The 16,838-nt window shown below is 42.1% G+C and overlaps 1 long non-coding RNA gene and 1 pseudogene across 1 annotated transcript; both read right to left on the reverse strand.

Moving 5' to 3' along the window:
* Positions 1 to 3,558: 3,558 nt before the first annotated feature.
* LOC116678286 (uncharacterized) lies at positions 3,559 to 10,616 on the reverse strand. The gene is made up of 3 exons (XR_004329210.1): positions 10,470 to 10,616; positions 4,079 to 4,132; positions 3,559 to 3,589 (listed from the first exon to the last, which is right to left on the reverse strand). It is a non-coding gene; the product is annotated as an uncharacterized LOC116678286 (long non-coding RNA).
* An 819-nt stretch (positions 10,617 to 11,435) lies between these two features.
* Positions 11,436 to 16,696, reverse strand: LOC116678285 (transmembrane protease serine 13-like; annotated as a pseudogene).
* Between the last annotated feature and the right edge of the window lie 142 nt (positions 16,697 to 16,838).

Below are 16,838 nucleotides of genomic sequence, written 5' to 3' on the forward strand. Positions count from 1 at the left end.
CCCTGAAGAGAGGATCCACAGGTTGTCATGGTAACCAAATAAGGTAGTATGATAGAAAAGCTGTTACAAAACCAAGTCTTTTGGTGTTTTCAATCAGAGAGGAACACTATCATACCTAGGCTTCTGGTTGATACTGCAGCGCCATCGTCGACCTAGAATGTGAATAAGAAATCATCAGCGGTGGTGCAGAGGTCTAATTAGTTAGATGTAGCAGTTTACAGTGGTTCACTCTTACCTGATAAAAAATATACATATATATATATATAATATATATGTATATGATATAAATGGTTTAAAAAAGATGACATAGTACAAAAGTGTGTAAATCATAATAGGATTCATTCAAACTGTCTTAATCTTTTTTATTGTTTAACTCTGTTTACATTGTACACATAATAAAATCTCACACACACACACCAACCAAACACACACACACACACACACACACACACAACACACCACACACACACACACACACACACAAACATATACACACAACACATAGGATAACTTACTAAGGATGAGAAGAATTCCCAGTGTGAACAGCACTACAGCAAATGCCAATCCACCAATCCTCAGGCTCTCATAGTCTGAAGAAGAAGTTGATGACAGAATGAGAGACACAGGAGCACGAGAAAGACATTTAATCATTCTTTCAAAAAGTTTTTTTAATGTGTAGACACTGGCCAGTATTTTCAGAAAACAGAGATTTTTTTTTTTAAACTTACCATAAACAAATGGGTTTTCAACTGTCCTTGTCATCTGTAAAGGGTAATAGAAACCACACATTTAGAACCAAGGTGTTCACATTTTATCAAAACATAATTACAGCCACAAACAGTTTAGTCCTGGTCTGTGTGTTAATTATTCATTTATCTCTTATTACATCCAAAAATATGTTTATGTGTTTGTTGAAAAAAAATACTTCTCTTTCCTCTTCCTGTAAAACATAAAATAGTTTTGATGGCTCATCTTGAACTCATAGGCGATTGCGTAAATGTATGTGATCAAATAGGGTTTGGGGTGACTACCCTTGCTCATCATATAAAACTGCACTTGTCCTTAGTTTGTTTGGGTAGCTCGGAGAGCATATCTAATATAGTAGCATAAAGTAAGTGTTTGGATTTTGCTATTTACATTTTCAAAGAATGTGGTTGTGTGTAAGTTGTTCATTTAACCCTTCTCTTCCTCCTGATCAACACACGGATGAGGGACTTTGGGTGAAGGTGAACAGCTCTTATCATGTTGTATTCCAAATGCCATATTTGAGCACATAGTCTGTTTCACAAGACAGAATCTCAAGACACTTTACCCCTCTCAAAACCTAGCATTAAACTCCTGCTTTAGTCTATTTATGACGATCACGATATATCTCCATGGTCGTGCAACAACCTCCCGTCACCAATTTGCAATTGACTGAACTACGATGTTTCCTTAATCTTAACGATACCATAACCATAGTTTGTCATCCATCCATCATCCATCTTCGACGCTTATCGGTGTCGGTCGCGGGGGCAGCAGCTCCAGCAGGGGGCCCCAAACTTCCCTTTCCCGAGCCACATCAACAGCTCCGACTGGGGGATCCCGAGGCGTTCCCAGGCCAGGTTGGAGATATAATCTCTCCACCTAGTCCTAGGTCTTCCCGGGGCCTCCTCCCAGCTGGACGTGCCTGGAACACCTCCTAGGGAGGCGCCCAGGCGGCATCCTTACTAGATGCCCGAACCACCTCAACTGGCTCCTTTCGACGCGAAGGAGCAGCGGCTCTACTCCGAGCTCCTCTCGGATGACTGAGCTTCTCACCCTATCTCTAAGGGAGACGCCAGCCACCCTCCTGAGGAAACCCATTTCGGCCCGCTTGTACCCTGGATCTCGTTCTTTCGGTCATGACCCAGCCTTCATGACCATAGGTGAGGGTAGGAACGAAAATTGCCCGGTAGATCGAGAGCTTTGCCTTCTGGCTCAGCTCTCTTTTCGTCACAACGGTGCGATAAACAGAATGTAATACCGCACCAGCTGCTCCGATTCTCCGACCAATCTCACGCCCATGGTCCCCTCACTCGCGAACAAGACCCCAAGGTACTTAAACTCCTTCACTTGGGGTAAGGACTCACTCCCTACCCGAAGAAAGCACTCCATCGGTTTCCTGCTGAGAACCATGGCCTCAGATTTAGAGGTGCTGATCCTCATCCCAGCCGCTTCACACTCGGCTGCGAACCGATCCAGAGAGTGCTGAAGGTCACAGACCGATGATGCCATCAGGACCACATCATCTGCAAAAAGCAGCGATGAGATCCTAAGCCCACCGAACTGCAACCCCTCCCCGCCCGACTACGCCTCGATATCCTGTCCATAAATATTATAAACAGGATTGGTGACAAAGCGCAGCCCTGGCGGAGGCCAACCTCACCTTAAAAACGAGTCCGACTTACTGCGAGAACCCGGACACAGCTCTCGCTTTGGTCATACAGAGATTGGATGGCCCTAAGAAGGGACCCCCTCACTCCATACTCCCGCAGCACCTCCACAGTTTCTCCCGGGGGACCCGGTCATACGCCTTCTCCAGATCCACAAAACACATGTAGACTGGTTGGGCATACTCCCAGGCTCCCTCCAGGATCCTTGCGAGAGTAAAGATTGGTCCGTTGTTCCACGACCAGGACGGAATCCGCATTGTTCCTCTTCAATCAGAGGTTCGACTATCGGCCGAACCCTCCTTTCCAGCACCTTGGAGTAGACTTTACAGGGAGGCTGAGAAGTGTGATGCCCCTGTAATTGGCACACACCCTCTGGTCCCCCTTTTGAAGAGGGGAACCACCACCCAGTCTGCCACTCCTTCGGCACTGTCCCAGACTTCCACACAATGTTGAAGAGGCGTGTCAACCAAGACAGCCCTCCACACCCAGAGCCTTCAGCATTTCTGGACGGATCTCATCAATCCCTGGGGCTTTGCCGCTGTGGAGTTGTTGACTACCTCAGCGACCTCCATTTGTCATGTTCCCCTAATATATTTCACTCAGGAAAGGGAAGTTTGGGGTTCCCCTGCTGGAGCTGCTGACCCCGCAACCCGATACTGGATAAGCGGATGAAGATGGATGGATGGATGGATGGATGGGATGGATGGATGGATGGATGGATGGATGGATGGATGGGATGGATGGATGGATGGATGGGATGGATGGGATGGATGGATGGATGGATGGATGGATGATATTTCGCAGTTGCAGAATTGTCTTAATAATGAAATTGTTATCTGGCTATAGTGTAAAAAGTAAAAGTAATGGTGAACATCGATTTCAAATATATTGTTGTATATTCATACATATTCCTTACCACCTCTCTTTCCTACCAAACAACCACACTACTCTTTTCAGCATTGAATTCCCTCTGTAAAAATCTCCTCCTAATCAACAGTGTGGTCACTCTTGGGCTTAATCCAAACATCTGCCACTGTTCACCGTAGTGGAGCATTCCGTGGGAGTCTGATTTGATCTGAAAACCAATAGACCCATTCACCTATGTGGCGTTAGAATTGAGTGTCACTATTAGAGATGATCAATTGTACTCACCTGTGCACTGGGGTCTGTTACAGCTGAGAGGCATGAAGGGGGCAGTGGTTTGATTCAGAGTGTGAAAAGAAAAAGGAAAGAATAGAAACACAGAAATTAGGTAGTAGACCATAAGTGAGAAATACTTTAACAATGCCACAAAAAGCAGATCTCAGCACCGTACCACATCATCAGTAGTGTGTGATTGTTTGTTTAGGTGTTTTGCATTAATCATACACTGTAAACACACCTCACACACTGTCAGTGACAACAGTCTGTGAAACCATAGTGTGAAAAAATCACACACAAAGCCTTCAAGCAGTAACTGGTGTTTTGCTACAATCTCACACCCAGCGAGTGCCTTTTTATGTAACATCCCTCCCTACCACAACACTGCCTCCCGATGGACAGTGGTGAGTACATGCATGTGTGTGTGTGTGTGTGTGTGGTGTGTGTGTGTGTGTGGTGTGTGTGTGTTGTGTGTGTGTGCGCGTGCGTGCGCGCGCGTGCTTCGGGTGAATGGGGGAGCTTACCAGCCACACACACCAGGAGTGACGAGAAGAAGAGCAAAATGGTTTCCATGGTAACTGTTGACATAAAGTAAAGTATAAAGTAAAGTATAAAAAAAAGGGAGGGTGAGAGATGATGAAAGAAACACAAAAAAATACAGTGAGAAAGGTCTGTTTCAGTAAGCTACATGCTACCTCCGCACATGTATGCCCCTGCAACAACAAACACAGACAGGTTATGTACACTAGAACAGTAGTACAGTAAATAGTGTGTAAAATAACATCACACAGCACTGGCTCTATCCAAACCCCAGGAGTTTAACTGATGTAAAAGGCCTACGGATATGATTTTAATCTTGCATAACAATCCATGTTCAGAGCTACATACATGTTCTCTTTTCCTGGCAGAAATTACTCCCTTCTCCCTGTGGATCACACAAAACTTGGCCTATTTTGATGGATGCTTTTCAATGAAAACATGCAAAGTTAGTCCGTTAAAATGTGCTCATGATCGAAACTTTGCATTTGCAAATCCATTCAGTGGAACTGTAATGCCGCCCAGATACATTTTAGGGGGTATCTCAACAACTTCTGCATGGACTGCTGTGACACTTTGTACAGACATTCAGGGTCCCCTCAGAGGATGAATCCTAACAACTTTGATGATCCTCTGATATGTTGATACGTTTTGGTGACATGTCTTGACAACTGCCATGAAATTGGTACATTAATACATGGTAATTAGATGATTGACTCAAATGATTTTGGCGAACAGCATCATCAGGTGAAATTCTAATTTGTCCAATACTTATGACTAAAATACCCCCCAACTAATGGTAATTGTGAAAAAAACGGTAAACAATGCAACCATACAGCAGCATATAGCAAAAAAAAGTCTCCCTCCTCTCTATGACAGACAGCTTTTCACTGGGCCTTCAGTGTGACGTGTTTTCCATACACATGTGGACAGACAGCACCCAATTGCGTGTCACCCGGTCCTACCAGGGAGTATTGAGAGTAATGGGTCAATATTGAATACAGATGAGTGAAAATATATTTGACAGCAAAGCACTTGATAACACATGTCAAGCTCTGTAGCGAAATAATAGAAGGTGAGAAGTCTGCAGCACAAGATGAATTATCTATAAAAAAAACATGGAAGTGTCTGTATCAAGTCTTTAGAGTCCAAATGTTTTAGTTAACTCAGGCGTTACTACTATTGTTCAAACAGTGCCATCTGGCTGTCTACCGGTCTGTTTCCATGTCATGGTCCATTTCTGTCCATCCACCATCTGGCTGTTTGTCTATATTTAACTATATCAGTGGTAGAGGATATAGTGCACTTAAATGAAAAGAGTCCATCATAGCCATTAGCAGAGGTACCGTCTTTAGCCTTCCTGACGAGTTGCTGTTTATATGTTGGTGCTACACATATTTGATTTGTGAGTCCTCGTCCAGACCTGAGTAACAAGGACATTTATGAAATAATGTGACACAAGATGACAACAGAGGGACCAAAGGCCTACTATAGCATTCATTAGACCTTACCTAAATAAAAATCCACCCTATGTGACCTTGACTAGAACAGTTACTGAAATTTAATATGTTCATGTTTGTTTTGATATTTTAAATAGATGTGGATATGAATTGATTTTTCTTTTGTACACTTACATTTTGACACTGACAGATTTTTGATGAAGAAACTCTCTTCTTTCTAGGTTTGCAGTCCTCTTCTAATACTAAAATTACTACTAAAGCCATTCAACATTTAAGAACACTTGAGACAAAATAGAATGTCTTCTTCCAGTGAGTATTTTCATTTCAGTGGTGGCTATGCAGTCAAGACTGAAAACCTTTTTTCTGACGGTCTTTCAAACGACATGGTGTACATAGCTCAAAAGAGACAAGATAAAGATGGGGGTTTTTCACAGCAGAGGTGATGACTGATGACTGGCCCCAAACTATTGTTATTTGTATTCTGTTTGCATTTTATGCGTGTGTGTGTGTGTGTTATGTACTTTTTTAAGATTCTTTTTTTTTTGGTGCATTTTAGGCCTTTATTTGTATAGGACAATAAAGAATTGAAAAGGGAGAGAGAGTGGGATGGACATGCAGCAAAGGGTTTTCTTCTCTGTCTCCTCCTTCTGACACAGCGCTCTTTCATTTCCTCATTCATTCATTCAGTCTGTATCAGGAACATTTTAGTGCAGTTTGTTATCTGCATGAATAAAAAACAGGGTTGATTTATTAACTGTCTAGGACCCGACTATAGAAGCATCTTTATTTCCAGATAGGCCCTATAGCCTCGTTTTTCTTCCCAGTCTATCAGGTATGTAGCCTGCATAACTCTATCCGTCCTCATATCACTAAAGTCAACCATTTTTTTGCAAACGGCATCATTGGTGATGCGGAGCATTTTAGTATTGCCACTGTAGCAAAGCGCCGTCAGAAGAATGTGACTCCCTCTGGAACATGTTTTAAATGTTTTGGTAGTGTTCCCTGGACACAAACCAGTAAAAGCCATCAAAAAAAGAGTACCACAGTTTTGCAGGGGAATGGTGTAAACCCTTTGAAATAAAAGATTATTAATCACAATTCTGTTAAGGATGGTGCTGCAGCCTGTGAAATACATGTTCAAACTCGTATGTGCACATGAGTATTTCCGCCGACCAGTTTATTTGTGGCTGTTACCATGGTGAATTGTAATATCATGGCTCAATTCATGCTGCCTTTTTATAGTGGTGGTGCACGCGCTTAATTCTGAGTGAACCTAGTCTGATGTAGTTGAACCAACTCAAATCAGCTGTTCTGGAACCAAAAACTCAGAGTTTCCCATCTCAGGGTAAATCAACTCAGAGTTCAGCATTAGACTCAGAGTTTATTAAACATCATTCCTGAAACGGGCCCCAGATGAGCTACCTAGGTGCCTGTGAATTATGTTGGCCTACTTTTGTTTTATTTATTCATCTGTACAGCACTTCGGTCAACTTTGGTTGTTTAAAGTGGTCTATAAATAAAATTTGTTTGATTGATTGATTGATTGATTGAAAATGTATATCACTTCAGACACATTAATAAACACTGCTCTCGCTCACTACTGACTGATTCCTAATTTTTAATCATCACATTAGCTCAACTGGTGTGAAAACCTCTATATATCTGAGAGGATGGGGGATAAATGGGAAAGCTGGATGGACAGATGAAAATGCAGATGTGGCCCCCTGGCATAAGCTCTCCAATAGCAAACCATCACACTCTCAATGAGAAAAAACAAGGGTTCCACCACAAGTAAAAGCTTATACTAATAATGGAAAACTTCATTTTGAACATGAAGTAATTTTTTTTCAATGATTATAAACAACAAATATTGCAGCTTTCATTTTAGAAGTTATCAGAGAATTGCATCCTTTTGACAACAAAATACCTTGTGATACGTTCAACAAGTTGGTTTGATAATTGGGCATTTTTCTCAGTGTTCTCTGGTTGACACTGTTGCTGAGTGCCTTTAGACATGTTCATAGAAATAAAATTTTTTTTTTTTTTATTTCTAAGGATATGTCTTAAGCAATTCTGTGCTGCAATGTGAGCCCTACCATAAAAATGATTGATCAGTCTGATTGTTACTTTTCTTTACTTTTTTACCCTCACATAAATAAAGAAAATGATGAGATCACAGTAAACAACATATTGTCTGTTAGCGTGCAACATGAATCTCTTTGTAGTAGACTAGTGGGCCACATGCTGTTCCCGTGAGAATCCTTTAAGGTGTTTTGCAGCATGGCACTGCCAAATGTGAACATCAGCAGCTATTCAATGTCAGCCTTTCTCTCCGCAGGTATTGCACATGGCACTGAGGTGTTGCCGCTTCATCTTTCCTTACCCTACTGATCTGCACTATTGTTTAGCAATATCAAGTTCCAGAGTCAAGCTCCCCTGTGTCTGTGAGGAGATGACAAGAAATGGGCAGACAGCGTGAATGTATCTGTTTGGGAAAAACAAGGAAATAGCCGGCAGGGAGGAGAGAGGGACTTTTCTGTCACTTGGGGACAAGGAAAGGGCAGGCTGAAAGACATGAGAATGAGGGACGAGCAGACAGGGACAGACATTGTTTAGCAGTGGAGTGCCGGCCAAGGACAAGGAGAGGAGACACCTAAGGAGAAGGGGCAGGAGAAGGACATGCAGAGGAGACACATTAAGGAGAGAGGGCAGGGGAAGGTCATTCAGAGGAGACATAAGGAGACAGTGCAGGGGAAGGACATGCAGAGGAGACACTGAGGAGAGAGGGCAGGGGAAGGACATGCAAAGGAGACACACTGAGGAGAGAGGGCAAGGAAGGACACGCAGAGGAGACACACTAAGGAGAGAGGGCAGGGGAAGGACATGCAGAGGAGACACACTAAGGAGAAAGGGCAAGGGAAGGACATGCAGAGGAGACACACTAAGGAGAAAGGGCAGGGAAGGACATGCAGAGGAGACACACTAAGGAGTGTGGGTAGTCTGTTGCATCACAGTGGCATTTCCAGTATAACATACACAGTGTTAAAAAAAAGGTCAGAATATGTGGAGAGGCAAATGTGATGGAGAGAGGAAGAAACAGGAGGGCAATCAAAGAGAAAACATAACCAAAGGTCGAGAAAATGAACGAGGGCAGCAAAATGCTCAACATCACTGACACATGAAAAAAATGTGATCTTACCTTTGCCATTAGACTATTTTAATTACATTATAAGTTTCAGCGTAACACAACATTTTGTAAACAAACATTAACAATTACAAACTGATGTATTGTGAAAACGTGGACAAGGTCACGAAATAAAAACTATTAAAATGACGTCAGAGTATTCCAACAGTGCGTTTGCATGTGTGTTTTTTACATGACACCACACCAAACACTAATTGCTGTAGTATCAGAATCCTATCCTGTGCACAATAACACAAAGTATAATTTAAATTATGTCAGAGGGTCCTGAAAGACTGCCTTTCTAAATCTGCTGTCCATGAGACAATATGTACCTATTTGGTTGGATATTTGTGCGTATGTATTATGTGTGTGCAGTACACCTGTTTAAATATAAGGATTTAAATGTAAGGTCATTATTTTGACAATTCTCCTGTTTCACTATACACGTTTATGGGTTTGCAGGATATCCATTTGGTGACCAACCAAGTAGGCCTATTTAAACAAATCAATGACAAAGTCCCTTCTATGGTAAAAAGTTCATCAAAAAAATGTAAGACAGTTTAATAGGTCACACCTCATGTCTCCATAACCTTGGGGGAAAAAAAACAATGGCACGTTAATACACCTGCCATCGTATTATGTTACATCACATGACAACAACGCGTGTTCTATAGTGTCGTGTTTTCTCCATGGTAACTGTCGCTGAACGAGAAATGGGTTTCCATGACTGGCTCGTGTGAAAACACGGAAAAACGGAGAGTTAACGCCTTAGAAATAAAATGTTCTATCCATTCTATTTCTATAGTTCACGCAAACAGCAGAAAGGGGTGTGGCAGAAATTCAGAATTATGTTGGATTTGAGTCGGTTTCTAAGAAAAAAATTCTCCTTTTTTTTTTTTTTACATAGGCTACAGCCTATGGAGAATAGTGAATGTAAATTCGGCGTCTTTGGTTGCCTGTGTGAGATGCTCTCCGACAACAAAGACCTACCTCATAACGCACGGATGCTCTTGATTATAATGTAAACGCAGAGCCTACATGGCACGGACGGTTGTCACGCACTGACAGGTTTCACTCCCAGCCTCACAATAGACAACTGGGATCATATATTCAACATCCGATGACGTCTACGCATTCATCCACTTGTCCCTCAACCTGTGGATCATCGGATGGAACAGAAAAACGAGCCATCATGCGCCTAGTGATTTTACCTTTTGTGTAGCCGTTTATAATAACAGCAGTGACATAATGCACGGTGTCTGACATTTGGTTACAAGTCATACAAAATAGAGGAAGTAAATTAGGTCTTGCTCGTTTTAAGGCTTTAATCCGCATTTTCAATAGATATTTTTTCGCCGCGCAAACAGTGAAAGTAGCGCTCTGTGCCAGCAGACACACCCTCATTATATAGCAATGATAAATAACAAGCGGCGTTGTAAATCTCTGCATCTCTGCAAGCTAATGAGACCACGTCCACGGCGTGTAAATACTGCAAAACACCACACATGGTGGCGTAAAACAATTACACTTAGAAATATGCGTGACTCGGCACGACTCATTTTCATTGTCATTTTATATAGTCAAAATAAGCTAACAGAAAAAAACATTGATCAAATCTGCGTCCCCTTCTAGCGCATCGTTCATGGCTATCATGACCCTTCCTGACTCATTTTTTTCGAAGAAAAATACCAATAAGACAATCTAAGACATCAAATCTGCGCTTTATAAACTTACCACTTGTTTCTCCAGCAGACCGTTGGCCAACAAACTGAAATCCACCCTCGAAAATCAAACAGCTTGTCTCACAAGGCTTTCTCAAATATTCTCATCAGTCAATATGTGCACACTGCTCAATCTACTTGCGATGTGATGTGATGGATAACAATATGACTCCTGGAGTGAAAGCGTATTCAGTGAGTTTCTCTCTCTCTCTCTTCTCTCTCTCTCTCTCTCTCTCTCTCTCTCTCCACACACACACACACACACATACACACTCCCTCTTTCAAACAAACAACACAACACACACACACACACACACACACAACACCCAGCATATGTGTGACTGACGGTTTGTGATGGATCTCCAAAATAAGATTCCCATTGATCTTTATTTATGTATGCTCAGTGTATAATGCTCAGTGATCACACAATTAGACAAATATGACGATCTGTTAAACAACATGGCCAATGCACATAGGTAAATATGACAGAAAACACACTGAAACATGATGTCATGAAGAACTATTCCTGAAAGACTTCAAAGTGTGAGTACAAGAGGAGGTTTAGATGCACAGGCGGAGTGCCAGCTAAAAAAGGGGGTCAAGTGTATTTAAAAAGTGTCCTATTTCATTCTAATTGGCAATATTCAGCATTGAAAACCTAAGATGTGTCCCTGGGGAAAAACACAACTCTACAATCATAAATCATTTATGTATCATTCTCAATCAGGTAAGGAGATTACAGTAGACTGTTTTGTTGGCACAGAACTATGAGAGAAGGGCCAGCCGTCTTTAAAGCTTAACATGTAGATAAACACAAGTATGCTGTATGACTGAGGCACCCAAGAGACAAATTAAATCAAGAATGCAAGACTGAAGTCAGTGCATTGATTGGTGTGTATCAATATCCATCCATCACTTTACTGTAATGGTTTCATTGGGGATGGAGGGGAAGTAGCACCAGCGGCGGGAAAAAGGGACTTCATGGCTTCATTTGCTGTAGGACACACAGGGAGAGTAAAGATGGTGAAAACCTTTGACCATCTTAGTCATTTGATGTTTAAACACACCCTTTATCTGACATTTTTTATTCAGTTATGTGCTCCTTGCATTCTTACCTGCATTGTGCTGTAGATCCAGGCAAAAACTACTGACTTTTGTATAAACACCAGGCTTGTTTCTTTGACCACATCCAGCTCCCCAGCTGGTGATCCCCATCAGGTACCAACGGCTCTCTCCCTGACACACCAGAGGTCCACCGCTGTCACCCTGTCAAATATAGTTCATACAAGTTAACATGGATGTAGTCTCACATTGTCAAACCTTCCTTCACAGTGCTGCGGAAGGGGGTCTGGGGAGTCCACACAGCATTCTGGTATGGGAGAGGAATGTACTCTGGTTTAATGACATGTCTTTAAGCCAATAACAATCGTCATGGGTGGCGCTAAGCGATGCACGGAGCCCTCCTGCCGCTACAAAATAGCTTCTGCAAGGAACTTGTTTGGTGCAAGTGTAGGTTCAAAGTTGTTTCAGTCGTGCAACAGAAAACTCAAATGAACAGATAGTCTAGCTAGCTGCCTGGATTTACCCTGCAGAGATCTGAGGAGCAGTAACCATGGTCCTCATAATCGATGGAGTTTAAAAATTCCAACACAAAGAAGCAATGGGGTAACAGAAATCTGTCCAAAAGAAGTAATTATGCTGAAATTTCCGGCAGCAACAGAGCAATCCCAGAGCAATCCCGGAAGTGGAAGGTTGTGGATATAGACTAACATGATGATAAAGGCACAATTTTTATCCATCTGATTACTGTTAATCTGTCCCTTAGTATTGACCGCTTACCTGACAGGAGTCTTTGCCTCCGTTCAGGTCCCCGGCACAGATCATGTTGTTGGTCACGCTGCCTCTATACACACTGGGCTGTTACACACTTGAGTACCAATGATGTCCACTGCCACTTCCATTAGATCCCTGGATACAATGTCTGTATTAGAGAAAACAATGGGAATATTAATATGCAGTCATGGCAACAGCTAGTCCACTGTAATTGCTTACCTTCTTTGTCTCCAGTTTTTCTGATTAACTGTGATGTTGTTCACCTGCTCTTCAGCTATTGCTATTGAGTTTATGTCCATCTTTCTCATTCACTATGGGGAGAGTTCTAGTCCGACCCGGCTCCTCTCCTTAACCTGTCTCTTTAATTGATGTTATAGTTTTAGACTGCTGGGGGACTTACTTTGACACACTGAGCTTCTCTCTCCTCTCTCTTTCAATCTGTATGCATCCATGTCCCAGAAATACTTGTTACTAACCTAGCTTATTCCCCGGAGTCCTAATGTTTTTTTTTTACCCAGCATGTTTCCTTGGATTAGAGTGGCACCTCAATCATGGCTGCAGCTGTCTGATGGTCCTGCTCCGGACCTGCTATGCCCTGTACACCTTGCTATGCTCTGCAGTGCCTCCTACGCCCTGCTATGCTCTGCTGTGCCCTGCTACGCCCTGCTATGCTCTGCTGTGCCCTGCTACGCCCTGCTATGCTCTGCTGTGCCCTGCTACGCCCTGCTATGCTCTGCTGTGCCCTGCTACGCCCTGCTATGCTCTGCTGTGCCCTGGTACGTCCTGTAACGCCCTGCCGTGCCCTTATTATTGCCCTATTATTGCCATTGTTCATCACAACCCAAACGCATTGTCACAAACCGCCTACCAAGAGCCTGGGTGTGTCAGAAGTTTCTCCCTAAAAGGAGTTTGTCCTTGCCACTGTTACACTAATGCTTGCTCTCGGGGGAATTACTGGAATTGTGGGTCTTTGTAAATTATAGAGTGTGGCTAGGCCTACTCTATCTGTAAATTGTCTTGAGATAACTCTTGTTATGACTCAACACTATAAATAAAATGAATTGTATATATGCTTTGATTTTTAACTGTTTGTACTTGTGTTTTATCTGTTTAACTGATTTATGTAAAGCACTTTGAATTGCCATGTTGCTGAAATGTGCTATACAAATATAGCTGCCTTGCCTTGCCTTGCATTTTAAAACCAGTGAAAAACTATTTGGTACTAGATCTGTGATCCAGTGCTCAAGGCATTCATTATTCATCATTGTTCATGTAGTTTAATGGTGATTGATTTACTGTAGCCTCAGGGATGCTTAAAACCTAGTTGTCCACACAGAGCGACAAAGTTGAATGAAAAAAGAAGATAAACATCCTGTGTGTGCTGATGTGGTCTAATTTTACTTTTACTTTTATGTAATGGAACAAGTTATTTTAACTGTATGACAAAAATCAACACAAACTCAATATATAAGTGTCTTTCTGCTACAGTGGATAATAAAATAAAGTATAAACCTAATTATGTCATTTGTTACATTTTTAGTAAACTCCGCAGCTCATCATTCCAGCTTACTTGATTCTGCGTAGTGATGCCAAAACCTGAGAGCCAGCATTTAGTTCCAGGGAGAATTTCCTGGTCAAAAGCTGGCAGACAAGCTGGTTGGACATTATCTGGATAACACAAAAAGAAATGTTTAATTTTTGCAAAGACACCAGCAACTTTGTGTGCTTTGTAGACAGATGTGTGATCACACACACACACACACACACACACACACACACACACACACACACACACACACACACACACACACACAGGGCTGGGCAAATCAGATTAGACAGATTAGACTCAGTGCAGACTTTAAAAGCTCAGACTGAACAGCAAGAGTAAAACATTTCTGGTGTAAATGTAAGGACCAAATTCTGACAACAGTCTGGAGTTTGAAAGTATAGTGAACAGCAGCATTATTTTTATTATGTGAAGATGCGACTGACCCTCAAAAACTGGAGATCTAAGTCTGAGCAGAGCGATGTCCTGGTCATTAGTCTGGCTGCTGTAGTTCTCGTTGACTAGGATCTTCGTAATCAAGTAGGGCTGACGTAGTTTGTCCAGAGACACCATTCCACCATATACTTTCCAGTTTTCTACCAAGAGAGCTAAAGAGTTTCTTCTGCGACACAAAGAAAGACTGTTCAGTGAAAAGCAATGGGCTCATGTCAATATGAAATTAGTGCTTATATTTTCAGCATAGAAGACTTTGAATCTTTGCATTGTTACTTTGTAGTACAATACAAAGTATGAATACTGAGCCACAAAGAAACATGTTTTGTTGCAATGTACACAACACCTAAGTGTTTGGGAAATATTCTCATGAGACAGATCTTTTCTGGAAGGCAGTTACTTTGGGAAGCAGTGGGCAGCAGTCAGCACAAAATCAGGAGAGATCAGGACTCCTCGCAGACGTGGGATCCTTTGAATTGCAGTGACAACTGCCAAGGCCACTGACCCATCTTGGATGCGCTGCCTCCAATGATCGGGATGTAGACTGCTGCTGACCACAGTCTGGGAATGGGATACAATGGCTTTGTTTCAGTAGTAGTTCTGCTTTCCTCATTCACTTCCCTCAGCCCTTGATATTAAGTTACAGCATACATCGCACAGAAGCCACTTGGAGGGTAGAGTGATAGTAGGTGGGACAGGAGCAAAAATTGAGTAAAACATCAAACTAACTATGAGGTTTTCTTAAGAAACTATCTGCCGAAAATCCAAAATGTATTTATTCATCCTCTCCTTTCATGGTACCAGAAAACAGTTTTACCAGTGTAGATTACTACCACCTAACCCTGGAGGTATTGTCTTGAACCAAATGCACAACTACAATGCATTGTGGTGATTTCCACCTCTGGAGTGACCATCGTTGTTCACTCGCTCCCTCAGCCCTTCAAGGGTCAATCCCACCAAGTTCCTTAGTTGTTTGGGCTCAATGCAGACTCAGAGCCTACAGGTGGATGCTGGGGCTGATCAAAAACATACTATAGTATGTCAAGTGTAATGTCAAATACTCCTGTTTTCAAATGGCTGTATGTGCAGTTGAGGTACTGTCTGTGTGTGTGTGTGGAGAGACAAAGAAGAGAGAGAGTGCGTGCGTGCAATGCGTGCGTGAGTGTGTGACACACATGACTTTAGGAACAGATGGAGGCTCCTTACCCACACTGCAGAGAGACAGTCTCCAGGTTTGGACAGGAAGAACTGTGTAACGCCACAATGGGAAAAAAACATGTCAGTTATCAGGATTACATGCAGAAAATCAATATACACTTTACTGCTGTTTTTTGTAGTAATCTAGATAAAAAGGCAGCAAATATGTCTGGGGCCTAATATTTTTTTTTATAACTGCTGTCACAAATATGATAGATTCACATAAAGAAATAGGAAGGATTATAGATGAAGCATATGAAATAAAGTGAAAAGGACTAGATTGTTTACCTGACTTTTACCAGACCCTGGAGAGGTGCATTTGATCTGCTGGTCAAAGTTAAACCAGTAGACGTCTTGGATTGAAATGCGTTAGTGGCATAGGACCTGGAGATAGAGAGAAAGGCAGTTCAAAGAGCTAAAGATACAAACTTGCACATACAGAGATTTTTGTCTAAAGAATGCCTGATTGAGTCTGAAAACTCATTCTGCTTCTGTCACACTGAGACACCCCAGGGAGACCCTGTGGAGAATCACTTTAACCCTAAACATATAGCAGCCAATGAAGAGAAATGAGATGGCTCTCAGTGGGTGTATTACAGGTTGGAGATAGAAGCCCCCACATGTTCGCTAGCTTCTGTTCAAATTGGGTCTGGCAAAATGACTAAATGGCTATATCTATGGCTAAATCATTCCTTTATGAAACCTGAGCTCGCTCTGAATGATAACTGGGAATGGTAATAAATATTTTGATGTTGGAGTGCTGCTGCTGCAAGACTTTTTTACGTGTGTTGTTTGAGCACACTTTAGGTCAGGTTTGACAAAATTAACATTGCGTTAAGGTGCTGATTCTTTACCTTCCAAATCCTAGCTGAGTACAGGTCTGGTCGGCGTAGCTCTGGTCCCAGTTTTTGTAGCACACCGGCAGGAAGCGGGCATCTTGAGATGTCCTGACTGCAGAGAGTTGTTGCTGCCAAACCTCACTGGGGAAGTCAAAAGAAAGATGACAACTGGCGTCTCTTCGGTAAATTATGCTTAACACAATGTGACAGTGATGTGGAGTCGTTGGCCTAAATGGTGCTGCGTTGCAACCACAAACAATTACAGCAAAAGCAAAATCAAATGTAAAATTCACTTGGCAAGATTTGACAAATGCAATCGTGATGCTGTGTACAGTTGTTGCTAATTCGAGTGAAATGTCACCTGGAAGGCATTCTTTGTTAAAAAATATTACATAAATTAAATCACTGATGACATTATAGTGTAGATTTAAGTTGCATCTCTTGGTTATCTACACTAAATACATTATCCTGCCATAGAAATAGAATATTATCCCCCTTAACAAACGTACAATGA

The sequence above is a fragment of the Etheostoma spectabile genome, unplaced genomic scaffold (genome assembly GCF_008692095.1).
Source record: "Etheostoma spectabile isolate EspeVRDwgs_2016 unplaced genomic scaffold, UIUC_Espe_1.0 scaffold00006865, whole genome shotgun sequence".
NCBI classification, from domain to species: domain Eukaryota; kingdom Metazoa; phylum Chordata; class Actinopteri; order Perciformes; family Percidae; genus Etheostoma; species Etheostoma spectabile.